This window comes from Carcharodon carcharias, chromosome 1 (genome assembly GCF_017639515.1).
Source record: "Carcharodon carcharias isolate sCarCar2 chromosome 1, sCarCar2.pri, whole genome shotgun sequence".
Classification (NCBI taxonomy): Eukaryota; Metazoa; Chordata; class Chondrichthyes; order Lamniformes; family Lamnidae; genus Carcharodon; species Carcharodon carcharias.
This window is the reverse complement of record NC_054467.1, coordinates 184,084,927-184,112,362: the sequence shown is the minus strand read 5'-3', so window position 1 is coordinate 184,112,362 and position 27,436 is coordinate 184,084,927. Positions and strand designations below refer to the sequence as shown.

General features: G+C 44.8%; 1 long non-coding RNA gene across 1 annotated transcript in view; it reads left to right on the top strand.

The window, feature by feature from the left end:
• The window catches only part of LOC121285266, a 78,696-nt gene that overhangs the window by 41,203 nt on the left and 10,057 nt on the right, over nucleotides 1–27,436 (top strand). The gene's annotated exons all lie outside the window — the stretch shown is intronic.

Here is a 27,436-nt window from a genome sequence, read left to right as displayed (position 1 = left end):
AGACTGGTTAAAGAAAACCAGAGAAAACATACTTGTTAAGCATCATTCCCTTAAACAGCTTCTCTCCAGTTGAGTGCTTGCCAATGCTAGAATGCAGTGCCCCCTAGGCATAGATGGATAGCATTTTGTTTCCAGCTATGTTACCTTGGATTTCTGGACACTGTCCTATTTTAAATGGTGGCAAAGTAAGTGGGTAAAGTCAGTGGACTCATAATCCAGAGGCCCAAGCTATTTGTCTGAAGACATGGGTTCAAATCCTACTATGCTAGTGGAATTTAATTTCAGTTGATAAATTAAAACATTTGGAATTTAAAGCTAGTCTCAGTAATTGTGCTTTGAAATGATTATTGATTAAACCCATTTGGTTCACTAATGTCCTATAAAGAAGGGAATCTGGCGTCCTTACCTGGCCTGGCCTACATGTTACTCCAGACTCAAAGTAAGGGCGTTGACTCTTAATTATCCTCTGAAATGGCCACTCAGTTCAAGGGCAAATAGGGATGGGCAACAATTGTTGGTCCTGCCAATGACACCCACATTCCATGAAAGAATAAAAAAGAAGTTAGATAAAAATATCTTGCTAATTATACCACATTGTCTTGAAGATGATGCGACCTATCACAAAATTGCTAAATATATAGGGGGAAAATTGAAAAAGGCTTGAAAATGGACAAAGGGATCACAATGTGTGATTAAACCATGTCCATTCATTTTGACGTAGACTGCATTCAATCTAATGTCAATAGTGTGTGACTCAACGTTAGGCATGCTACGTTGCCCCAGTAGAGGGCCTGAGCCCATGTGAGGTTAGCACCATTTAAAGCTAGCCTGCATTTGGGCTCCAGATGCATTCTGGATGCATTAAGTGCTGCAATTGCTTGGAAGACCTCCAGGAATATGCCGCAACAGGGCAGAGAGTGTGTTCTGATGTCTTCTGATGTAGCACTGGAGGCCTTGGTGGAGGAGGAGGATAAGAGGACTGAGATCCTGTATGCTATGCCCAGTACAAGTATGTCATATTATGAATTTTTAGTCAATACTTTCAAAAATTGGACACAAACAAGTTGTTAAGATGGCTGCTGCAAATCATGTGACTTTTGACATTTGGGCTACAGACAGTAGCAAGTCTCAGTTGAATGCCTAATTAAATATGGAAATCCATAGCCATCTGAGGAATTCGCACACCTCCTTGTTTAAGAATAGGCCAACACAAAAGACTATGGAGTTTCCAGACTGCCTGTCTACATGTCTCATAATGGAAAAAAGGAAAGAGCAAAACTCAATTTCTAACAGATGGAAGTAATGGTTACTATCAATTTCCCATTGTATCATGATGGTTTTCCCATCCAAAAGGGATTAGGTGGACCTCAGAGGTGTTAATCCACAACACAGGATGTGGAATCAACATTATTTGAAAAGACCACGAACTTGTGAGAAATTATATAGATACAGTCATGTTTCCTTCGTCTGTTTGAAAGATCAGCTAAGAGCTGTTTTCAGGCATTTCCACCAATGCCATTAGAAGCATCTGTGTACCAGATTTGGAAACAATCAGCGAGGCTTCAGGCAGCCAGAATGCTCAACCTCTTCTTGTTTAAAGTTCACCTAAGAACCAGCTTCCTATCTATCCGACGACAAGAAACCTCACAAAATGCTGTGAACCCTCTGCTTTACAGGACGTCACTCCAACTTTAAATCATCATTCCATCCATTAAATCCATTCTAAAGACCATAGGCCTGCCACATGAGAGACTGAAGATTGTAAATCAGAGACTGAGGTAATTGTAAGCTGTAAAATGCATGACCTTTTTCCGTATCTTATCTTTTTGTGTGTGGGTGCGCTAGTGAGACAAAGGGCAGAATTTAGCCCTTGGCGTGCGGGCTCGGTGGGGGCGGGTGGGGGCAGTCAGGAAGCCAATTGTCGCTCACGATCAGACCCAGAAGGCAATTTCACACTGAATGGAGCTGCCTCAGGGAGATTAGTTTAAGTTTAAAAAATTTTAATAAAGGAAAAGGAAAATTTTTAAGACATGTCCCCTCATGTGAAATTGTCACATGAGCTGGGACATGTCAATGAATTTTATTAAAAATGTCTTCAAGCCTTTAAAAACCTTCATGAAACCTCATCCCGCCTGTGGATGAGGTTCCATGAAAAATGCGAAGGCCACTTGGGCTCTGCACCTGCCGCCAGCCTTAAGGTTGGATGGGCAGCTCAGTTTATTGTTGTAATTGATTGTTAACTGGCCTTAATAGGCCTTTGATAGTTCGGAGGGCGCACAGCTGACTCGGGTGCGCACCTGCCGAATTGAAAATCTGAATGATGCACGGTGACGTCAGGATGCACACCCGATATCACCGTGTGTCATTTTAGGCGTCGGTGAGCGGGCCTCGCCCCCGCTTGCTGAGCCGAAGATTCTACCCTAGGAGATGTTACAAATGTCACCCGGAAGGGTACCAATGTGAAAAAATTCAGGGCCACAGTTACCCTCGTAACCACTGACAATGTTGTCCTCACCCTGATCTGAGGTTGCTGGCCTGCGTGCAAGTGATGGCACATTTCCCTGAGCACCTCCTTTGTAAAATGGAAATGTTAGGTACAATACTTCTTGCTGAGGTTGAGATAATAGAATTGCTCCTTGAAGACTTGGATGGATAAGGTCTCCTGCTGAATGCACTTTCCCTCAGCAAGCAGCTTCTCCTGCTCTATGTCGCCTCCTGTTCAATCTCCTGTCATGCTGCAGGCTAAGTGGGGTGGTAAGAACAGCTGCCATAGGTGGGAGCAAAGGCTCTGAGCAAAATGCATCACCGCTCCCTGTTGACTTCGCCAACTTTCAATAGCATTAGGAAACTCACAGAGCTTTCACTTACTCAGATAGAACCAGTAGAAATCAATCAGTAACTCTCCTGAACATTGTTCTTCACCCAGAGAGTGGTGAGCCTGTGGAATTCACTACCACAGCAAGTTGAGACCAAAACACTGTATGTTTTCAAGGTAAACATACCTTGGGGTGGAAGGGATCAAAGGGCATGTGGAGAAATGAGAGCAGGCTATTGAGTTGGATGATCAGCCATGATCGTAATGAATGGCGGAGCAGGCTCTAAGGGCCGAATGGCCTACTCCTGCTCCTAGTTTCTATGTTTTTATGTTTTTATGTTAAAGGCCCCTTTAAATATTGCACGTGGGAGAGCTCTGAGTGCTGTTGAATGGATGTTCAGTTGTGTATTTGTAAGAGAGGATGTTAGCTGGTGCTTTGAGATTGAAAATAGCACTGCTAGCACCAAATCAGTGTTATGCAGACTGACATCATAACCTGCCTACTCTGGATTCCTCTGGCTCATGCCCCTAATGCCCATGTTAATGTCTTCACTAAAATGGCACCAGCACATGTCAAGTCAGAAATGTGTATGTGCGCCCAGCATCAGTGTCCTTTTGGTACTAAAACAGCACCTCTAGCATCAAAATTATGGGCTCTACAGAGCTGAATTTCACACCCTTATCCTTTGGATTCCAAATGTTATGATGAAAGTCAACAGGCTTCAATAATAAATTTATCTGTAAGAACTTGATCTCACAGATATGCAAATACACAAATATATACAAATGGGAAAAATCGATGCAGGTTCCGCTAGAAATGTATGTGAGGTAATACGTAAGTACTTAACTTTGATCTTTTTTGCCTGTTAGTGGTCCCTTAGAGATACCTCTTGACTCTCTGTCTGTCACAATCTTTCCTGTTTTTATTTTGTCAATATATTCATCAGTTCTCTGTACCTTCCTTTCATGTTCCTTCTGTATCCTACATGCTATTCTCACTCCCTGCATACACTTTTTTGAAATCAGGACCCATAACAACTGTCACTATACTTCAAAGTAGTTAATTCGCCTGTGAAACGATTTTGAGATATTTCTGAGATATGAAAAGTATTAATTAAGTGCAGGTTTCTTTTCATGACACTATATATTACTTTAACTGGCTCTTTTCTCAGGATCTCTAAATTATGGGATTTGTTCTATATCATTTTTCCCAATCTCGCAGGTCTTCCATGCACACCTGCAATGATGGCAGGGAGAATGGAAGAGTTCATCTCAAGCATGAGCAGGTTGATGTTGCAGAGTTTTATGAGGGTATCTTTTCACATGGATAGAGTGTCCCAGGGAACATAAATCGTGACAATTAAATGAGTCTGTGACAATCATGGTGGGACCTCTGGATGCCAGCATGTTTGATGTTGTAAATTGGATGACTGATCTTCTACCCTTGGTCTTATAGCGTATTGCTTATCTGCACAAAACTGGCCTCCAGCAGAGTGGCAGGAGTGATTTTTGGCTGACCCATGAGAGGGATAATGGCAAAAGAAGCCATGGAAGTGAGAGCTTAACATAAAATGTTACCACTCTGTTGATCCCACCTCAGACAATAGCTGACGTGCTGCCTCCTTTCCTGATGGCCAAGTCTGTCCCAGCACAGGTGCAGGTGGAGTAATCTTTGTCAGGGCCCTCATTGGCTACAACACCAAGAGGTTGTCAGCCAAGAACATCTCAGCAGTCACAGCAGGGATGTGAGCAGCCTGTCCCTATCACTGCTGAAGCCACAGGTGTGGTACCATGTAAGTGTGGAAGGAAAAGAAAGAGCAATGCTTTGAATTTGCACAAGGGCATGCACATGAATGTATGAGAAACTCTTGAATTGTTAAATTTCTGTTGTTTACTATAAGCACTTCAATTAGTTACTTTGCATCACTATCCTGTCAGCCCATTCTAGGTTGTTTGGTGGCAACTTGCCCTTTCAATTGCTTGTTGATGAATAAGAAGACCTGAATTGACTGGGAAAAGGGGGTTTGTGCAATGGGTGGATGGGTGGATTCGGGTCTGGTTTGCATCAGGGGGATGTGGGAGAGTGACAAATAGATGTTACTGTTACTTCATTTTAGTGGTACTGACTAGCCGAACATTACAGATATCACAGATTCACACACAGCAGTAGGAGTAGCTGATGCTGCAATGGGATCGTCATTTACATCCTCATCCTCTTCCTCCCTTTGTATTAATTGGGTTAATCCACAATGTGTGCTCAGTTCCTCCTTGTTATAGAGTTGATATTCCTGGCAATTTTTCTTGGTGGAAACATTGAACTTTATTTACAAGGCAGCAGCAGCAGCTACATGTGTACATCAAACTCTAGAACTAAAGAAGAGCTCCCCACTAGATGTTCCCTGTGCAGCTAACCCATTGTCTTACACAGATCATGTGATCTTACAACACAGGGTCATTCTTAAAGCTACAGTCCTACGTTTATCAAAACTCTAATTACTACATTCCTCCCCCTTTAACTTTTCTGTATATTTTGCATTTACAAGGATATTTATCCAAAGACATTGCAATATTTACACAGGTCATGAAATTACAAGTTCAGTCTTTCAGGTGGCTTCCTGATCCATGTGGAATTTCATAACTCCATGACTGCTCCATGATTCTTTTGCAGGAACAACATTCTCAGGAACCGCAGTAACATCAGGTACCTCATAAGGCATGGACAGTACAGTGTCATCCACTCCAACAGAGACATCAGGCATGTCTATCCTTGGCTGAGCAACTTCAACAAGAACCACAGGTTAAGCAATGGTTACGGGTGGAACATCATTTTGTTGGAGTATCTCCCTTTTTCTTAAATGATCCACATGCTTACAGGTAATCTGGCCCTCCACTTCCACATGGTACAACAATGGTCCGGTCACAGAGCTTACTTTACCAGGTAATCACTTTGGTCCTCCACCAAAATTCCTTAAATATACTGCTTCTCCAATAGTAAATTGTCGACCACGACTATACAAATCATGAGATGCTTTTTGGTTCCCTTGACTTTTCTTCACCTTCCCCTCCAAATTGGGAAGCATCAGGCTTAGTCTTGTTCAAAGATGGCACCTCATCAGTAATCCTCTTCCTATGTGTCTTCTTTCTACCACAGAATTTAGTCTCTGCCTTTTTTTTTTACTTCACTGTCAGACAAACTTCTCTCAGGTGAAATCTCAACTTGTCTTAGTTCATTACCTGCTCACATCTTGGAAAGTTCTTTGACTTTTGCTTTCAAAGTGTCTTTAGCTTCATTCAGCTAATTCTTCAGCTTTTCTGTCTCCTTGTATCTGTTGGTTTCTCCTGGTACCTTGAACATTACTGCGATTTCTCAGCCAGCTACTTCTTCAGTTTGTTCAGGGACATTACATTCTCCCTGTTTCTCTTTGTAATTTTCCAGAGGTGCAAGCTTTGACCTGAGGGATCCTTGTAGTATGTAAAAGTCTTTCAAAAGGTTTCCCTTTTCTTTGCGAAAATCACTCGCTTCACCTTGAATTCTGTCATCCAGCAGAGTCTACTTGACTTCCATCTGCTGTTCTTCCAAGTCATTGTTTAAAACAGTCTTCATTTCTTCAGGCTGCTGAATGGCTACACACTCCTTTTTCATCCAGTTGCTGTCTTTGGGCTCTGCAGGTTCCTTCTGAAGTATCTTGTTTTGTTCCTTTTCCAGCTCAGGAACTCTTCCTGCTTCCTTTTGAAATCTCACTGGTCAATCAAGGTTGATTTCCTTCAACCAGTTTTGATCTAGAAGGCTTTGTCCTCTACCTTCTAATACCATCACTGCTAGTTGTGTTGTTTGGTGTCTATAATAACGAGGCACACTGGGGATAACTCTTACCTGGATTTTTTTGTCTGTATATATTTTTAACTTAGCATAGGTTTGTCCAAAATTTAATTGCTGAGCGTTTTTATTTAAATATCTGAAAGTGTGTTCTCCTATTACAGTGGTAGAAGCACCAGTGCGTGTTTCCATTTTTAAGGGTTTACCATTCATTTGCAATGTGACAGTAATTGGCTCTGTCATCCCAAATTTCATATTGAATAAGGAATAAATGTCAGAATTGGTTGTTTCTGGCACTTCCACACTATATACTTCATTGGACTTTGTTGCCTGGAAGCCTGTTTTAATCTTGCTTTGCAATGTTTCAATAAGTGCCCTCTTTTGTGACAAAAATAACACTCCAACTTTTTAAATTGCCAATTGTTAGGAGTATGATTGCTTCCACATCGATAAAAATTAATTTTCAAGTTTGCTGCTAAACTGTTTCCTCTAAATTTTCGGTTAGTGGGGGCTGTTCCCTGCTTTGCAGAAGAGTCCCAGCTATTCATGCCTCTTCCGGCTTACTGTTTCTGCCCAATTAGGAAAAAGGTGCCATTTTACGCTCCTTAAATCGCTTCTGAATCCCTTGCAGAGCTTTCCATCACAAGCACTATTTCTAACGTTTTCTTAAAATCAAGATCCACTTCAGCTAGCAATCTTCGCTGAATAGCATCCTTTTGCATGCGACAGACCAAATGATCCCTAGGCATGTCATTCAGGATTTCACCAAAATCACAATATTCCATTAGTTGTTTTAATTTTGCCACGTAGGTAGCCCTGGGGCTCTATTCCGTGAATTGAAACTAAACCTCTGCATTATGACTGTGGACTTGGGTTGAAAATGTCGCTTAATGAGGTCTTCTAATTCACTGTAGGTCTTTGAATCAGGGACACCGGCGGCCATCAAGCCTCAGATTAAACTGTTGGTCTTGATCCCTCAAATACTCATGAGAATCGCTCTCCCCCATGATTTCCTTGGCTTGAAAGTAGAACGCAAGGCGTTCTATATATTGAGACCAGTCGTCTGTGGCTAGTTCACAGGGATCAATTCTGCCAAAATGTGGCATCTAGGATGAATAAATCTTCCTTTCTTTTTAATTATCTTAGATACAAACAATCGCTGGGTGAGGGATAGCACCGGACCTCATTGCCAGTTTGTAATAGAGTTGATTTTACAGGCAACTTTTCTTTATGGAGCCATTGAACTTTATGTACAAGGCAACAGCAGCAGCTACATGTGTGCATCCAGCTCTATAATTAAATAAGAACTGCCTCCCAGAGTGGAGGCATTGCTAACCCATTGCTTTACACAGATCATGTGATCTAACAACACAGGATCATTCTTAAAGCTACAGTCCTACGTTTATCAAAACTATGATTACTATACCCCTGTAGCTCTAATCATTACCGTTGTGCAATGTTGTGCAAAGTTCAGATTAACTGGATTATTTTGGAGACCCTGCCTGGCGATTACCGGAGGATATTTCCAGAACTATTCAGGCACCTGAAGCATATCTTGAATCTGCTGATTACTCGCCCAATGACACATCTGGTTGTTATTTGGCTGCCATTGTACCACCCACAGACTTTATTGGTGGGGATTCTCATGGTTGTCATCCACCATTCCTTGGGGCAGAATTTTCTGCTCGACGTGCAGGGGGCGGGCCAAGTGTCCCGACATCACTGTGCGCCATCGCAATATTTCGCTGGGCAGGCGCACAATGAAGTTCGACACATGTCTGCCATTAATTAACGGGCTAGTTAAGGCCCTTAAATCAGTAATTGAAGCTGATTTTCAGGTTCCCCTGCGATCTTCAGGTCAGCATATAGGCACAACAGGCAGGCGGGTAAGAGACTAAATGTCCTGGGTATGGGTTCTGACATCTCCACTGGAGGCAGCTTTTCAGAGGAGGAAGGGAAGGCTAGAAGGGGAAGGAGGCCAGGAGTGCACAATCAGCCTCCAGGGGAGCCACCTTTGGGAGTACAGATGCAGGCACAAGGGGTGCAGGGCCAAGAGGTAGTGCAAGGTGGAAGGGGCCGCAGAAGATGCCGCTATCCTGCTGCCAGGGTATGCAGACGGTGAAGCAGCTACCTCAATATGTCTGAGGTGCAGTGTCGAAGGAGGCTCCGACTGTCAAGGGAGACAGTCAACTACATCTGTCAGATGATTGGCGCTGGACACCCCATGCCAGTGGCTCTGAAGGTCACAGTTGCCCTCAACTTCTATGCCTCTGGCTCCTTCCAGGGCTCGGTGGGTGATCTTTGTGGTGTCTCCCAATCAGCTGTCCACACTTGTGTCAAGCAGGTTACAGACACTCTGTTTATTCGTGCATTGGCCTTCATCCACTTCTGCTGCGACCAGGCAAGCCAGACACGGCGAGCCAGAGGCTTCGCAGCCATTGCTGGCTTCCCGCGCGTCCAGGGTGCTATAGCCCGCACACATGTGGCCATCAAGGCGCCAGCAGGTGAGCCTGGTGCTTTCGTCAACAGGAAGGGCTTCCACTCCATGAACGTGCAGATAGTGTGTGATCACAGGATGCTGATTCTACAAGTCTGTGCCAGCTCCCACAACACCTACATCCTCAGATACTCCCAGGTGCCGTTGTTCTTCAGTGTCCTGGCTCAGCTGGATGGTTGGCTGCTGGTTGACAAGGGCTATCCCCTCAGAAGATGGCTTATGACGCCTCTCTGCCATCCAAGAACAGAAGCTGAGCAGCGGTAAAATAGGAGCCACGCCACCACAAGGACTGTGGTGGAGAGAGCCATCGGTCTTCTCAAGATGTGTTTCCGATGCCTGAACTGCTCAGGGGGCACACTTCAGTACACCCCCAGATTGTGTCTCGGTGATAGTGGTAGCATGCTGCACTCTCCACAGTCTTGTGCTGGAAAGGGGGGACGCAGTGGATGATTAAGACATCAATGCAGTGGATGCGGCTGCACATGATGAGTCCAGCAGTGATTCTGAGGATAAGCATGTACAGGGGAATGATGAGGGGCTAAACACTAACCCAGGACTACACCAAGGAGGTAGGGATACCCGGGACACTTTAATCCAACAAACCTTTAGCTAGCTCCACACAAATGGATCATGAGGACCAGCCTTGCCTGGCGCATCCATACATGGAACTTAAGTGCTATATCTTCCATTTCATTTGCTGCAACTAAGGGCTTTGGACATAAACCTCAATATCCACTCAAACACTCATGACATGTATGTAAAGCATACAAATGCAGAACAAAGGAGCCACACTCAGCCATGGTAACACATTTGGTTTTAATTCACCAACATAATCAGACCAAAAAGTTTTTCAAGCATAAACAAATAATAATCCCCTAATCTAGGGCCTATACAAAAGCACCAGTTAGAAACCCGTGGTGTGCCTAAGGTGCCTTATGCTTACAGGGAAGATCTTTTAGAACAGAGATGAGGAGAAACTTCTTTAGCCAGAGAGTGGTGAATCTATGGAACTCATTGCCACAGAATGCTGTGGAGGCCAGGTCATTGAGTGTATTTAAGACCAAGATAGATAGGTTCTTGATTGGTAAGGGGATCAAAGGTTACGGGGAGAAGGCGGAAGAATGGGGTTGAGAAACTTATCAGCCATGATTGAATGGTGGAGCAGACTCGATGGGCCAAATGGCCTAATTTCTGTTCCTATGTCTTATGGTCTTATGGGTGCTACTTGATGTTGCCCCATCGCTCGGAGTCGCATCTGAGATAGTCTGCTGACTTTGCTGTCCTGTTGGCCTCGATGACCTTGGCAGCCGTCCTCTAGCCCATGGAGCCTGAGCTGGCCCCGCCTGGGAGGGATCTGTCAGGTCCACAGCTGGCATTTCCCCAGTCGTCGTAACCTTACCTGATGAAGCGATATTTGGGCGAGGGGCGGAGCAGCTGTTGCCCTCATCCGGAGTGCCGTGACAGGAGCCCACAGATACGACAGGCAGCTGCTCCACCGACATGAGGTCGCCTTGGGCCTCCCTGCTCACCATGGTTAGTTGGGTACTGAGCTGGAAAGCTTGAAGCCCACACCATCTTCCACGTTGGCAATGACCAGCTGTGACCACTGGCGCTGTGAGGGCTTGCAGGTCTGAACCTAACTCCAGGAGCACTGCTTGTTCTCCTGGAGGAGCCTCTCCACGAGCGTCACTACTCTCTCCATGGAGGTTCATGATGCTCTGACATGAGGCTCATGGCATCACTCATTCTCCCCGTGAGCTCCTCCACCACGGACACCAAGCGAAGCATGGTCCCATGCAATACTCCCAGGTGTTCCAGGATACCCGGCCGCATTTCCTGCAGCTGCTGCATCGCAGACGACTCCAGGGGTACATCATCACGCCCTGACTGAGCATGTGCCTGGTCTCCTGCAGTCCTCCAACTGCTGGTGCCATCGGCACTCTCTGACTCTGTCAGCTCCTCCAGTGACTGTGAAGTGCCCTCTCCACTGTGCCCCGGGACGCTAGCTGATGTTTCAATGCCCACCAATGTGCTATCATTTGCGCTGGTGCCTGCCTCGCAGAAATGGTGTGACGCAGGTGAGACTTGAGGGCCCTCAGGTGTGAGAGGGGGCATCTGGACTTGCTGCTGGTGGACAGGCTCTGATGGTGCTGAAATTAACAAGAAGGGCAGTGGATCAGTTAGCGTCCACACAGTGACACACTTCACCCCTTTCCCCCTGGCTCGTTATGCGCTCAACCTTCCAGAACCTATGGAGACGAATATTGGTTGGGTGGCAAATAGGCAGGAGGAGACCCTAACATTACAGGTGGATACAGACGGGCTGGTCAGATGGCCTAAGGAATGCCAAATGGAATGTTATGTAGATATGTATGAGGTGATGCACGGGCAGGAGAAACAAGGTACAGGATTACACGAGGAATGGTAGGAGCGTGGAAAGTAAGGAAGATCAGAGGGACCTTGCTGGGCATGTCGACAGGCCCATTAAGGTAGCGAGACAGTTACAAAAGGCGTTTAAGAAGCTAAATGCCATACTTGCCTTTATTAGCTGAGGAATAGAGTATAGGAACAGGGAGGTCATGTTGCAAGTGTAGAAAATGCTGCTTAGGCCACAGCTAAAATTCTCCATGCAGTTGTGTGATCTGCGCTTCACGGGAGGGATGTGATTAGAGTGGAGAGAGTGCAGAGGTTGTTAACCAGGATTTTGGCTGGTTGGAGTGTTTGATTTATGAAGAGACATAGTATAGGCTGGGGATATTTCCCCTGGAGCAGAGGAGATTGAGGGGTGACATTATTGAGCTTTGTAACATTATGAGGGGCATAGATAGGGTCAACAGAAAGGAACTTTTCCCCTTGGCAGAGGGATGAGTAACCTGGTGGCATTGATTTAAGGTAAGGGGCATGAGGTTGACAGATGAGGTGATGAGGAACTTTTGTACACAGTAATGTGGGACACACTGCCTGAAAGGGTGGTGGACACAGAAACCCTCCTAACATCTAATAAGTATTTGGATGTGCAGTTGCGATGTCATGGCATACAAAGCCATGGGGATAGTAGTTAGAAATGGGATAAGGCAACTTTGGAAGGTTCTTGGCACGTGCATCTTCGAAGGGCCGAGGGCCCTTTGTCTATGACTCATACCTCTGACTCTATCTGTCTATGAATGAGCAGTGTTGCTACAATAATGATTCAAACAATTATCAGTGTTTTGGATGGTGGGAAGACAGAGCAGATGTCATTGTTCTCCTCAAATACCTGGCCATTCCACCCCAGTCTCACTGACACCTGTGACCTGGGTGCATGGCGCCTCAAGCTCCAGGGCCTCCTGCTCGAAATAGCTCAAAATCAGCAATTGGGCCTGGCCGACTTCAGTCCGCGAACACCCAGAGGCATTGTGAGCATTCTTCTCCTGAAAAGCAGAGAAGACCATTCATTGTGGTGGATCGCACATGGACTCTGCACGTGCATGCCGCACCCCAACCACAGTGACCCATCTCAGGCCTCCAGTGCCTCCTCTCCATGCTACTGCTGATCATTCACGCAAAGGTAGTACGCCTGCTCCCAATACCTCCTGCCGCACCCCAACAGCCGCCTTGGACACATTCTACGTCTATCACTTTAGGAAACACACGGTCTTTGCTCCCATAGCAAGGAGGCGCAACTAGGTACAGCGTCAAGGGCAGCAGATGGCTCTTGGCCACAAGACCTTGAGGCTCCCCTTCCACAATCTTGTCACTGTGAATAGGATATGTGTTGGAGTTCTGAGTACATGCCTAGCTGCATCTCGTGCAGGTTGCCCCCAGGCTACTCATGTGCGACTAAGAGCAACACATGGTGCAGGCGAGAACTCATCTTCTCATGAACCACTCAGGCTGTTGTAAGAATGGCCACTATCTGCTTGGCCACCCAGCGTATGAGAAATGCCCAACATGATTCAATGCAGTCACGACAGTAAGACCTAGCGGGGAGGGGGGCCTCAAAGGCTGAGGCTACCTGCTGGCTTAAATGCCCAATGCCAACATGCTACTCACCCTTCCAGAGCGCAACAAATCACTGGATCCAGGTTGCACCACGTTGCAGGAGCTCATCACCTCTGCATCCTCTTCCCAGGCATGTTTGGTCATGTGGGGGAAGCCTTCTCCTCCCATCCTGGGGGACCAGCACCTCCCACCGTGCCACCACGTCCTCGAGGAGGGCAGCAAGGCATTCATCAGAAAAGTGAAGGCACATTGGCCCCCCGCTGGCCTACCCTGCAGCCTGCCCTGCTCCTCTGCCTGTCCCTCCATAGCGTTCTGCTCAGCATACCCCCTGTGGTTTGATCTCGGAATGGCCATTGTCACCAGCCCACAGGAGGCTTCCAGGCCTTCCTTTAAACAGACTGCCAGGTTGCCATGGAACCCGGTGGTCTGTGCATGCTCGCCACAGCCTGCACACTCCCGCTATCCACGGGAGTCAGAAATGTGCTGGGCAGGCCTTAATTGGTATGCCCATGCAAAATGGCGGTGCAGCCATGATCGCGGGCACCAATTAAGTCTGTGCCTGCCCACATCCACTCCTGCTCCACCCGCCTGCCAAACAGAAAATTTTGGCATTGGTCTCTAAGCGTCCACCCCTTAAATCTGCTTTTAGATCCATAGAGTTCAAGGAGCTTGGATAGCTGCAGGCATGCGTGAAAATTTTCTTGTGGTTGCACACCAGCTGCACATTGATGGACTGGAATTCCTTGCAGTTTATGAATACTCCCAGGTCATCTGTGGGTTCCTGGATTGACATGTGTATGCAGTTGGAGGCTGTAACTGTGGAGAGCTAGCCAGAGATTCATATCTGAGTGCCCAGTCATTCTGAATATCATCATGACAGATGAAATTAACACAGTTGCCGGCCCTGCAAACAATTCATCAGCGATCTGTCTTATGCATTTAGGTGAAGCCAATAGGGAGATCCTGGATACATCTCCAGTAGATATAGAAAGATCCAAAGGCAAAAAAAGTTAAGGGTGGTGTTATGATCTCAGTCGAGACCAGTAATATTTTTTTCAAGGAAGAAGAAATCTGAAATTCCAGATATTAATTGAAAGAATTACACCACATGATTCCATGGTTTAAAACAAAATAAGTTTTACTCTACAAGAGTCAAACAAAGCGAACACTAAATACTATTTTTGATATCCACCTATACTATAAAACTCAGAATTAACATAAGTTTCAACATGAATCAACAGGCAAATTGCAGATAATTATAAACTATAAATTACGTGTTAGATAGCAGATATAACTAAGACAAATCTTACGAATTAGTTCAGCAGTCCACTCAGCATATACATCATTAATCTCATTCACAAAGCCCTTCAACATTCTCTCTTCCTAACAAAGAATTTCAGCTCCTCTTTTAGGATTTAGACTGATTGCCAGCTGACAGCAGCTTGTGACCACCATGAGTTCCACTGGCAGGGTCTTCACCAACAATGACATATGTCTGCAGAAGCTCCTCAACTCTGCTTGTGATGGTTTTTATGGCATTGATCCATCACAGTTATCCTCAAGTGACAGAAACAGCTGTAACAAATGTATATTTGCCTATTCTACGCTTCTGGATCTGGCCTCTGTCTTCTTCAGCCTGCCTGTACTGCACTACTGGGATCATCATCACCATCTGAGCTCTGACAACTCTGTGCCCTTTTTCTATAGTTTCAACCAGTTTCAGTCTTCCCAGAAGTTTTGGTTTCCAATCTTAGTTTTGTTCTCAGTTTCCTTTCTTCGTTTCCCTTTTCAATTAGGATCTGTCTCAAAAAATACAAGCTTTGAAACCACGGGTTCTGCCACACTGTGAGCCCAACTGACAATCTTAAATTTAATTTTGCTTGCATTGTAGCACATTTGGAAATAACATATATTAATACATAGGGCCTTGTTATTTGCAGACAGAAAGAACATGTACATACATTGCGCCTGTTTCAGCTACACAAAATGAGTGACAGCCATTCGCTGACTCATTCCTGATTGATCCATCATTGCCTTGACCAATCAGGGTCAAGCTGCCTGGTTTAAATTTCAAACAATGCTTGACAGTTAACTGTCAGTCACCATCAATGGTGCATTCTCCATGGCAATGCCAGCAACCTCTTCACATACAGTATAAATTGTTGCCTTCCTCTTATATTGACATTCTTGCAAGTGTCCTGATGAGTGCAAGGTGTAAAGCTTGGACATGTCTCTTTTTTCAGCAATACTCAAGTTCTTTATTACCAAAATACCATATATATTGATACCTAATTTTGGTTTTGGGTAGGGTTCCCACACAATCCACTAGAATTCTACCATGTGATTCATTGAAAGCTGCTGTGGGGATTAATGGAATGGGTTTAGCTGATGGCTGGGGCTTTCCAACCAGTTGAAATGTGTGACATGTCTTGCAGAATTCAAACACATCTCCATACAATCCTGGTTAATAAAAGTGCTTCATTATTTTAGTTTGAGTCTTTCTTATTCCTGATAAATGGCCTGCCATTGGAATCTCATGGGCAATTCTTAAAATTTCCCTGCGGTGTCCAGGAGGGACAACAATTTATTATCATCTGCTGGTCTCTGCGGAGTTCTCTACTTCCTCATCAATATGTCATTTTTAGGTATTAGCATTCAAGGACTCTTTCTGATTCTTCCTCAGAATACACCATCTGAGACAATGCCCAAAAATCTCAAAAAACACAAGCTTTGAAATCACAGATTCCATCACGGTGGTGATCCTTTTCACAACCACTGGTAATGCACAATTTGCAGATCCAAAAGGCTGGAGATGTTTGCCCCCACCTGACTTGTCAATCTGAGCCTACAGAAATATTGCTCTTCCAATCAGTCATGTAAGTTAAGCAACTGCCTGTTTCATGGGTGGTACTTACTGCAAGTCTTACACCTCTTTAGCTCCCCTCACTGTGGACTACCTGCAGGCCTCTAACAAGCAGGCTGGTGCTGCTGCTGATGGTCATCTTGTTCCATGTCTGAGAGCCAATCCAAAATAGCCAAGGTACAATCCATCCTGATCTTGAATCTCAATAACTCCAAAGTGCAGAAATTAAACTCTAGCCAAATGTACTCTCAACAAATCGTTTCCCAGTGGTACATAAGAAAGCAACTGTGCAGGCTGAGTGTTAATGCTCCATTTGCCTGACTTTTAATGAGCCCCAAGAATTGCGGTTCAGTATTCTTTCTTTCATTTCAATGGTATGTTTCAGGATATCCAGGCATGCACTGTAAAATTTAAATCCTTGTTAAAATATCATTGGAATATACTAATATTGAAATTGCTAACCTGCCTCTACAGAAGGAGTTGCATGCCGAACGTACCTGAGTTAAACCAGGAAGTGGGAGCATTAGAGATAGCTTCCAAACAACTTTAGCCACATTTAAGCCCCCCATCCACACCTAAATCTACATGCCCTTCAAGGGACTTTGGATTAATAGGTGACTTTGGGTTTATAGTCTCTCAAATCCTTCCAGCACTTTGGGTGTTCCTCACTTCATGCCTGGGTCTGTCACAGACTAACTGATTGCTATGATTAATCAACAACTCTGTTATCATTGTATCATGTGACTACTGGCATGGTTTAAAGCCAACTAGATGGACCTTGATCTTTTTTGTCTAGCAATTCTTGTATTGCTACATTGTTATTATCAGTTGAGATCTTGGATGTAAAGATTGTTACAGTATGAAGACATTTGTTGGAACAGAAATTTTCAAAGTGTGACATTCTGTATATCTGAAAGGGATAGAAACATTTGAGAGGCAATTTTAGTTAATCTGAAGAAATGACATAGCTGAGAAAACCATGATTAAAGATCTAGATCAGGGGCAGAAGTGACATTATAGGAAGTATTCAGAGTGCTGATCTGTGAAATGGATGTGGGAATGGTGGTTTGGTTACTGAAACTGTGACAAAGAGAAATGAGAGTGAAATTTTGTGACATCTTTAATGTTTTAGCAGGGAAAGTAGTGGACTGAGCAGGGTGGACAGCAGACAAGAAATATGAACCTGACCTCAAACTTTTAAAATTTTCTACTCGTTACGACACTCCAGTTTTGTGCAAAGTGGTTGGGTCTAGTACTGTACGGCTGGAGTTGGTATAAGCACAGTTTGCAGCGTTTGAGACATCATCAGCACCAAGCAAAGAGGGAAAGAAGAAGGTTCAGGGCCAATAACCAAAAATAAAAACAGTCCTGTATTCACACTAATAGTTTCAAGAGAAACCAAAAGGTATTATTATTTTAAACCATAATTTGAATTTGCAATACAATTTGTTTCACTTAATATTAATATGTGTCAGTGCTGTAGAAGTCTTTCGGCAGTGTTGAATAACATTGCCAAAATATTGCATTACAAGTAAAAGATTTTTCTACAATAAAGTTAAAAAACAAGCTGACGTAGTGTGGATAATTTTCAACTGCGCTGACTGGCAGCATCTAAGAGAATGAATGCCAGCCCTTTATAGCAGCTACGACATTTTCATTCTAGACCTCAATGGAACGTAAATCAAACTAGTTCTATCAATATTCAACTCTTTCTTGGACTCGAACGCAAGTTCTGTCGAAGGGTCATGAGGACTCAAAACGTCTTTTCTTCTCCGCCGATGCTGCCAGACCTGCTGAGTTTTTCCAGGTAATTCTGTTTTTGTTCTATCAACAATTGGAATTCAACTCTGCCAGGTGTCAAAGTTCTGAATGATCCCCAATCTCTCCTAAAGCAACTCACCTTTTTATAAAGTAAAATACTGTTACTTTCTAGTCTCAGCTCAAAGCTACTTCATTTAGATCATGTTAATTATTGTAAGCAAAAGTTCTCTACTGTTTTATTTAAGTGCTTTAACTTAAAATATTGGATAATTAGATTTTTTTCCAGTAATAAAAGCAACTTCAATTTTGCAAGAGTAGGCTGAACAAATCACCTTTGTTGTTACTCAAGACAGTTAGGGGCAATCAATTGTTACTTCTTGCACCACTTCCAATATGGATCAGTGCAAGCCATATTCACACAATATGCAACAGGCTTGATTGCCACTTTTTGTCGCCCTAAAACAACCACTTTAATTGGATATTCTTCTCTAGATGTAAATTGGTTAAAAGTGTTGTTAAATTTGCCTTAGCTCCAGCATGGTCTAAAATTATTCCCACAACGCTAGATAAAAAAGGATAAATAAATTGCTTAAAACAAAAACAAACAACTAAACAGGCAGGTACCCAAGTGCATGCAAAACTCTTTTGATTTCACTGCAGCCAACTGAATAACAACCCAAATCTAAAACTGTGATTGGCCGGAAAAAGCTTTTAAAATAGGTGCCCTCAGGTTGTGATTGCAAACATGGGGCAGGAATTTATGTTCGTCGGGCAGGTGCACGCCCAACCCAATTGGGCGTAAAATCACACACGATTACGTCAGGTGAGTGCCCCGATGTCATCGCACATTCTCGTGATCTTTCGGTCAGTGGGCGCGCCGAGAGTTGGCAGCGTGCCCGCTGACAATTAAGAGGCCTATTAAGGCACTTGAGTAAGTCATTAAATTGTATTTTTCACTGCCCGCTCTACCATTTGGTTGGCGGGAGGGCGAATAGGCCTTTGCATTTTTAACAAAACCTCATCCACGGATGGGATGAGGTTTCCACAGGCAAATATAAAATCAGTAAAAAAAAACTACCATCATTTCAAACATGTCCCCCTTCATGTGACTGAGTCACATGTGGGGACATGTTTATATCACCTTTAAAATCTTTATTGGTTAGTGCCCAATTCTTCAGCTCCCTGAGACAGCTCTGTGCCCTCAGGGAGCTATCAATACGTGCTCCCCCGTGCATGCGCAGAATTCCACGCCTGCCCCCACTCCGGTAGCACTGAGCATTTCAGCGCGCCTTGTACGCTGCATGGCCGTTAATTGGCCAGCCAGCATGAATCGGCGGTTGGGGCCCAATCGCAGGCAGCAGTCAGTTTTGCCGTCGCTCCCAAGCCCGACTGCCGTGCCCACCTGACAAAGAGAAAATCCTGCCAATGACCTGTATTTTGCAACTGTTATGAGCTCTTCAATTCCTCAGTGCAATATTTTTGTGTTACTAGCTTGTATAATAAATATACAGCTCTTTTCTGCAGGTTGACTGCGCTGGAATTTTAAACTTTATCAGTTCTTGTGTTAAATATAATGATAACCTGACCCTTGATCACTGCCTGCAAGTGCTTCTGCATCTGAAGTTATTTTGTCTCCATGGAATCGGTGCATGTCCTAATCCAACTCTCAGAGGGAATCCTGCAACTATACAACTCTGTAACAAGATGTGACGTCCAGTCCTACCTAATCAGTGTTCAGCTAAGATCTGAGGCTATAGCGCAACCTGCATTATCTCTGTTCCCAACTAAAACTAAATTCTGAAACAAAATGAAAAAAAAAAGAAAAATACTACTGCAGTTTCATCTGAAAATGTGACTGCAAAGAATGTCATTTTGTAAAATCCAAAAGCTCGGCTTAATACTACACTTAGACTAAACCTTTCGCTTTGAGAGGCAGAAGGTCTCTGGTGACCTGTATAGCATCCACAGGAGACTTTCAGACTAGCTACTTTCTGCTAAATGTACTCACATATTAATATTTTAAAAAGCTGTAATGCTTCAGCGAAAAGCTCAGAGGACAGATCCATCAATTTGTGAGGTGTTTGCTCCAGGAAACAGAAACCGTAAGCAGCAAATCCTCACTTTCAAGTGAAGGGAAATACCATGCCCCAGAGCTTTATTAGAACAAAAAGGTTTGTTGTGGCATTAAATCTTAAGCTTGTTTCAGTAATAAATCAACAATAAGTAGGCTTTGAGCTCTGTTGTATTATTGGCCAATAAATCAGTTAAACAAACAGTCCTATTTTTTCATTAAGGATAGGTACATTGAACAAATATCATGCTTCAACAAAGGGGCACTGCAAACATAAGAATGGTATTTCAGCGATGTCCGAGTACCACACCCATTTGCCACCTAGAAGATTTTTATTTTGCTGATGCATTTCCTGATTTAATGCTTTTTATTGATTGTTCTCTGTGTAATAGAGAACCTAAATGAAGTTCCTTTTCCATATCATTTTGTAATTGAACCCAAAAAGAACGCTTCTGAACAGTTTCAATGTAGAAAATATAAAATTAGGGGCAGGGTTTTCTCTTCGTCGGGTGGGACAATAGAAGTTAAATTAAGGTGGGTCAATGTCAAATCTGGTAAAGAAAGAGAGAGATAAAGAGAGGGAAAGAAAGATTGGATTAAGAGAAAGAGAAAAAAGAGACAGGAAGAAAATTGTAAGAAAAAATAATCGTCCATTTAAAAAATCTCTAAGAGCCTCTAATAACAGATAAAACTGGAAACAACTGGACTTCATTTATCACATTGTAAAAAGAATACTTGGATTGAAAAGGACAGAACTGAATTTTCTGAGCGAGTTTAATTTGTATCTACCACACAATAATGGCAACTTCATCCCATTCAATGGGCAGGATTTTCCACACCCGCCTGCCATTGGGATTTTCCAGTCCTGCTGCAAGTCAGTGGACTTCTGGCTGGGGTGCTGCCTTGCCCATGGCGGGTCCTGCCCATGATGGGGCTGGACAATCCCGGCCAATATCTTTTAATGGTGAGGCATACGGCAAGGTGTGTTCATAATCCTTCAATCTGAGATACACAATTAATTGCCCTGTTCACTCAAGAGCCATGTGCCTGATTTCCCTTGCCATGAGATTATCAACTCACACTTTCATCAATTTGTCTTGCAACAAAAATTAGAGATCTAATCATATAAGGGTAAGCCTAACTAATACTAATTTCAGATGCTATTAGATCCCTACAGCAAATTGTGGCCTGTTATATCCTTGTGCAATATCCTTGTTCCCATCCTCTAATCACAGATAACGATTCCGATATAAAATACTAATCTGTTGTTTGCACTGAAGGGATCGTGTTGCAAGTATTTGCAATAAAGGAGTAAGTAGGAGAACAAAATAGTTAAATCTCTAAATTCAAAAATACCGTGGCCTAGTTTCAGTTCCGTTCTGCTGGTTCTTTCAGCACAATCTGCTTAAAGTCAGCCAAACCAGCACAAAAGATAGTGTAATTTTCAGCTTAAATTATGTTCAATGCAAATTGACTTTCCAATATCTTTGTGCTAGTTTAAAAAAAAATCATGCTCGAAGCTGGTCCTATTCACAAGACTGACCATGCCTCCAGATCAAATTAATCACCACCGTGGGTTTTTGCTAATTGCACTTGTTTGCTGAATCTTCGAGGAGGCTCTTATGATTAAGAAATTTTGAGGTGTGAGGGCGTTAAAAAGCACCTTTTAAAATCTTTTGAATATAATTTGTCTATTTCTGAAAAACTCGCTACTGTACACAAATCTAATTAACAAATGTTGCTGTATAGCTTTTTAAAGTCATTTTGAGTTCTTTAAAATCAGGGTAATCACAAGTGGTAGACTGGACCTTCTGATTAAAATGCTTATTTTTTTGTACTAAACTCATTTTCAGCTGTATTAATCAAAGTGTACCAAATTACTACTCTTAAATACATCAAGGAATTTGGTTTGAAGCAAATCATTTTTTTTGTAATTAACATTCTAACATGCTGCCTGATTATACTGGTGCATTCCAGATTTTATGTTTGATGATGTAAGAATATAGAAAATAGGAGCAGGAGTAGGTCATTCGGCCCTTCGAGCCTGTTCCGCCATTCGATATGTTCATGGCTGATCTTCTATCTCAACTCTACTCCTTCTCTCTCCCCATACCCCTTGATGGCTAGAAATCTATCTACTTCCTTCTTAAATATATTCAGTGACTTGGCCTACACAGACTTCTGTGGTAGAGAATCACACAGACTCACCACCGTCTGGGTGAAGAAGTAATTGTGTTTGAGCAGAAACTAGTGCAGTTTGCAACCAGATCAAAGGTTATGTGATTGTTCAGTTGACATCACCTTGCTGAAGAATCGCTCATGTGCAAAGACATGACCACTGGATTTGAGAGCAGTGGTGCATCAGCTGCTAGAGGACCAAGGCAATGACAACTGGATGGCAACAAGGCCTTCCCATCACCCTCAAGCAAGAGGACATCGATGACGTCAACAACTTCCCCTACCTAGGATGCAACACCTCCAGGGAGGGTGATGTACAGATCAACCTCCACACAAGGATCATCACAGCAGAATCAGTCTTCCAACGGCTCCACATGTTGTGGGCATCCAATACCATCAACATGCGCCCAACCTGAACGAGTGTAAAATGAAGTGCGATGATGTCAGGTGAGTGTCCCGACGTCATCGCACACTCGCGCAATATTTCATTTGGCAAGCATGCGCAGGAGTCAAACCCATGCCTGCCATTAATTAAGAGGCCAGTTAAGGCCTTGCCTTGACAACCCAACTGATGATGATTTAACATTGCCCATGCGAGTATTTGCTTGTCGCATGGGCAAAATGGGCAGACAGGCAGCTGACAATTTACAAAACCTCATCCACAGGCACAATAAGAAGGGGCAGCAGCATTGTCAATGTGAGTAGTGAGGAGTTTTAGAGATAACTTACTGCTGGTTGCTAATTGGTTCTTGTCAGCTTAATCTCTGATCGGGTCTTCATTCTTAGCATTTCCATGCATTATTTCTGGACTCATTGGTGTCTTCCAGACCCCATGAGGATTCAAACCGCATGGACCTTTCCAGGTATCAGACATCATTCCCTTACCCTGGTAATGGGGATAGGGGTCTCCGCTAGAGGGACATCCTCTGAGGAGGAAAAGAGGGGCAGAAGGGAGAAGAGGCCAGGTGTTCCAATGCCGTTTCCAGGTGAGGGGCCTGTGGGAGGCGAGGTGCTGGCACAAAGCGTGCAGGGCCAGCAGGAAGTCCAAGGCAGCAGGGGCCTCAGAAGATGCTACTACCTTGCTGCCAGGGTTTACAGGCAGCGATGCCTGATGTGCAATGCCGAAGGAAGCTCGACCTCTCAAGGGAGATTGTGACCTCCATTTGTCAGATGATCAAGCCTGAGATCAGCTCTGACTATGTAGGTGGACACTCCATGCCAGTGGCCCTGAAGGTCACAGTGGCCCTCAACTTCTATGCCTCTGGCTCTTTGGTCAGTGGGGGATCTGCGTGGAATCTCCCAAATAGCTATCCATGGTTGTGTCAAGCTGGCGACAGAAACTGTTCAGGACCTTTATTCTTTATGGTATGGAAGAGACCAGCCAAGCTGAGCGAGCTAGAGGCTTTGCAGCGATTGCTGGGCTCCCCCACGTCCAGGATGCCATTGACTGCACACATGTGACCATCAAGGTACTAGCGGGTCAGTCAGGTGCCTTCATCAACTGGAAGGGGTCCCACCCCATGAACGTGCAGATGGTGTGTGACCACAGGATGCAGATTCTGCAAGTCTGTGCAAGGTACCCTGGCAGCTCCCACAATGCGTGTACCCTGAGACACTCCCAGGTGCCGAGACTCTTTAGTGCTCCATCCCGACTGTATGGATGGCTTCTGGGTGACAAGGGCTATCCTTGAAAAGCTGGCTCATGATGCCTCACCGCCACCCAATAACAGAGGCGGAGCAATGGTACAACAGGAGTCATGCCTCCACATGGGCGGTGATAAAGAGTACTATAGGTCTTCCTTCCAATGCCTGGACCATTTGGGGGGCACACTGCAATACCATCCAGGGCAGGTGTGACTGATAGTGGTTGTATGCTGTGCCTACCACAATGTGGCACTGCTAAGGGGGAACTTACTGGAGGAAGAGGACCTTAATGCAGCTGCACAGGGCACAAAGGATGAATCCAGTAGTGAGTCGGAAGAGGAGCATGGTGAGGAGAACACTGAGGGTGTGAAGCCAGACCTCAGTAAACTCCAGGGGGGCAGGGACACCAGGGACGCCTTGATCCAATGCTCCTTCAGCTAGGCTGCCAAGTAAGAACTACCACCTCAAGACAGGGCTGTTGCCCCCATCTTGGATCACAGAAATGATCATTTCCTTGTCCCCCAAAATACACTCAGTGCCTGTGCAATAAAGGCTCGAGCCACCCACATCCAGCATTACATAAAGGCTTACACTGAACCTACAAAATAAATGAAGCATACTCAGGCAAATAACGCAAAGGCAAAAGCTGGAACTCACATATTATTGAACAGAACAATATCCAGTGTTAGTGGTCACACCATTAAAAAAAGAAAAACAAAATGGGGGAACAAAAGATAACCTGTGATCAGCCCCTCTTGTGCTTAAGGTGATTTAAACTTACATTTACAGCTGCTACATCTAGGTGCTCCCGCCTCGCTGGCACCAGCATTGGAGACAGCCTGCTGACTCTGCTGTCTTGTTGGCATGGATAACCTTGGTGGTCATCCTCTGGCCAGCTTAGGAGGGAGTGGCCAGTGCCACATCTGGCATCTCCACAGAAATCGCAGTCTCATCAGATGTGACGGTCACTGATAGGGGGGCAGAGGAGCTGCTGCTGCCACCCAGTGCGCCCTGAGAGAAGCCTTCAGAGACGACAAGCAGGTCGCGCACCAACGTGAGGTCGCTGTGGACTTCCCTGCCTGCCATTGAAGGATGGGCACCTAACTGTGATACTGGATGCCCAGTATCCTATCCATCTCACACATGGACACTGACCAGCTGAGGTCAGTGCCTGTGTGAGGGCTTGCAGGTTCAACCCCAACCCCAGGATCCTCTGATTCTGCTCCTGGAACAGCCTCTCCATGAGAGTCGCCACTCTCTCCATGGAGGAGGCATTGCGCCCAACCATGAGGGTCAATGCAGTGCTCATGCTCCACAGGAACTCCTCCATGGCATTCATACCCTCTTGGATCTTCGCCAGATCCTCCTGCACATTCCACTGGACATCCAGCATCTGTTGCCTAATGGACGACTCCAGAGACCCATCATCAGCCTTCAACCGAGCATCATCCTGGTCCTCAGCAGTCCTCTGAATGCCAGCGCCCTGGGCACTCTCTGCCTCCACCTGCACCTCAAGCGAGTGTGAAGTGCTCTCACCAATGTGCACCAAGATACTAGCCACCGAACTAATGCCCACTGAGGTGCTGGTATTTGTGCTGATGCCTGCTTCAGAGAGCAAGTGTGAAGGAAAGGTGCTTGGGGAGCATGGTAGTCCTCTGATGTCAGGGTGGCTCCTGGAGGCTCTGTGCTTCGCTGCTTGGTGGCAGATCTAGGGGAGAAGGAGGACATGTCATTAGTTTAAGTCATCACACTGTCACTATGCATGCCAGGCATTCTGGTGAGGCAATAGAGATCTGTATCATAGTGCCATTGTCTTTCAATGATCAATGGGGAATCTAGTCTGGAAGCTCACATCAATGATGAGGCTGAACAAGATTGTTTGCAGCATCTGAAACTCTCACCTCTGTGCACTGCACTCTTACATTCATCTGACACCCCAGCCTCAATGTGGCCTGTTGACCGAGGTGCATGGCGCCTCTCGAGCTCCAAGGCCTCCTGCTTGTACCCGGAGAGTATGAGGAGGTGTGGGGGTCCTCTGCCAGTCCGTGACCTCTCAATATTTTTATGGGATGTACCACCTGAAAGGACAGGGTAGCATTGATTAGTCCACTCTCTGCCTGCAGCGCCATTGCAGCCTGACCAACCCCAGTTGAGGATCACCTTGCAGGGAAGACCCAAGACATGGCTCTCAAGGTGCAAGGCACTCAGTCCAAGCAGCCAAGGCTCTGCTCCTTGGCCAACTCCAGCGTGACTGACAGTTGGCACTCAGACTCATAACACCCCTGATCTCTATGGAGGGGGATGGCCAGCCCAAAACAATTGGACACATTGACCCATGCCAACACAGTACTCACCCTTCCTGAGAGCAACAGGTCATTGAAGCGCTTCCAGCACTGCACCCTGGTGCAACGCACCACGTCATGGCTGCTCACCTGGGCTGCAACTCCAACGTGGGCAGCTTCCTTGGGGCTGCCTGCGCTGTTTTTGAACCAGCCGACGAGTCGCCATTGGACCTGCCCCCGCCCACCCCTTCTTGGACATTCGGCAGCTGGCGTTTATGCTGGGTGGGCCTTAATTGGCGTGCCAGCGTGAAATCGAGCTCAGGCCCCAAGCGCGGGCAGCTGTTGGCTTCCCAACCACTCCTGCTCGCCTCCACCAAGCCTGCTCAATGAGGGCAAAATTCTACCCCAAGAGCTAATTTTATAAACGCACAGTCCCAATGGAGAACATTGCAAACTGGGTGTGCATATTAGAAAATTGTTCCTGCAAGTTTCTATTATCTTATCTTAAAAGTATACAAGGGCGTAAGGATGTATAGATGTGAAAAGATCATTTAGTTCATAGAAACCACCCCTTCTCCAAGACATAATGGTCCGAGGAAGTGAATGTTGGGATGATGGAGCTGTGACTCGTCTACTATAGCAAACTGGAGGATGAAGTTAGCTACATAAAGCAACACCCAGAAGATGCGTCACCATTGTTCCTGTTTATTTTTAAGCAATGGGTGGGATTTTTCTGCCCACTACTGGTCCTGTCAAAAGCCAATGGGCTTTTGGGTGGGCTGCCAAATTTCCAGTGGTTTGTCCCGCCACAACAGAACCAGAAAATTCAATCCACGGTCTTTTGTATGTAGCCCTGCCTGGGGTAAATGTGCAATAGGTTGAAGACCCTTTTATCCTGGTGCAGTACATGGCTTTTTACAACTGTTTACAATGTCGTGAACTGTTATCAGTTGACTTAATCTCCTCAGTGAAGTAAAACACACAAAATAGATCTCTGAAATGTTTCTTTTGCCCCTGTAATCTGAGGATATCAATATACTTAGGAATTATGTCATTCCACTCTGGCCAGTTGCATTTCACAAGTGACACTTAATTGATGTCAGGATGACTAAAAATCTGGTTTTCATTGTATGTTTTACCTATGTTCACAATTGGCATTTATACCTTAAATCCTATCCTCCACTAGTCATTTTGATGGAACTCCACACCATGTATCTATTACTTGTGCAGAGAAAAAATTCTAAGCGGTGTAATATAGCCCCCAGAGGCTGTCTCACACGAAGCTTGAGTTAGCACTAGGTACAATGCAATTCCATTCTGGGGACAAAATGCATTTGAAAAATGTTATGTACTTATTGTTCAATCCATCTAAAGTTAGAAGAAAGCAGCCACGTCTAAGACCTGAAAACTTTTGTTCTTTGTTCCATAAATGCTACTTGATTTGCTGGTTCCAGCATTTTCTGCTTTTTCTCTAGTTCCTTTGTCACCTACTTCAGTACAAACCACAGTCAGAGACCGGCAGCTATA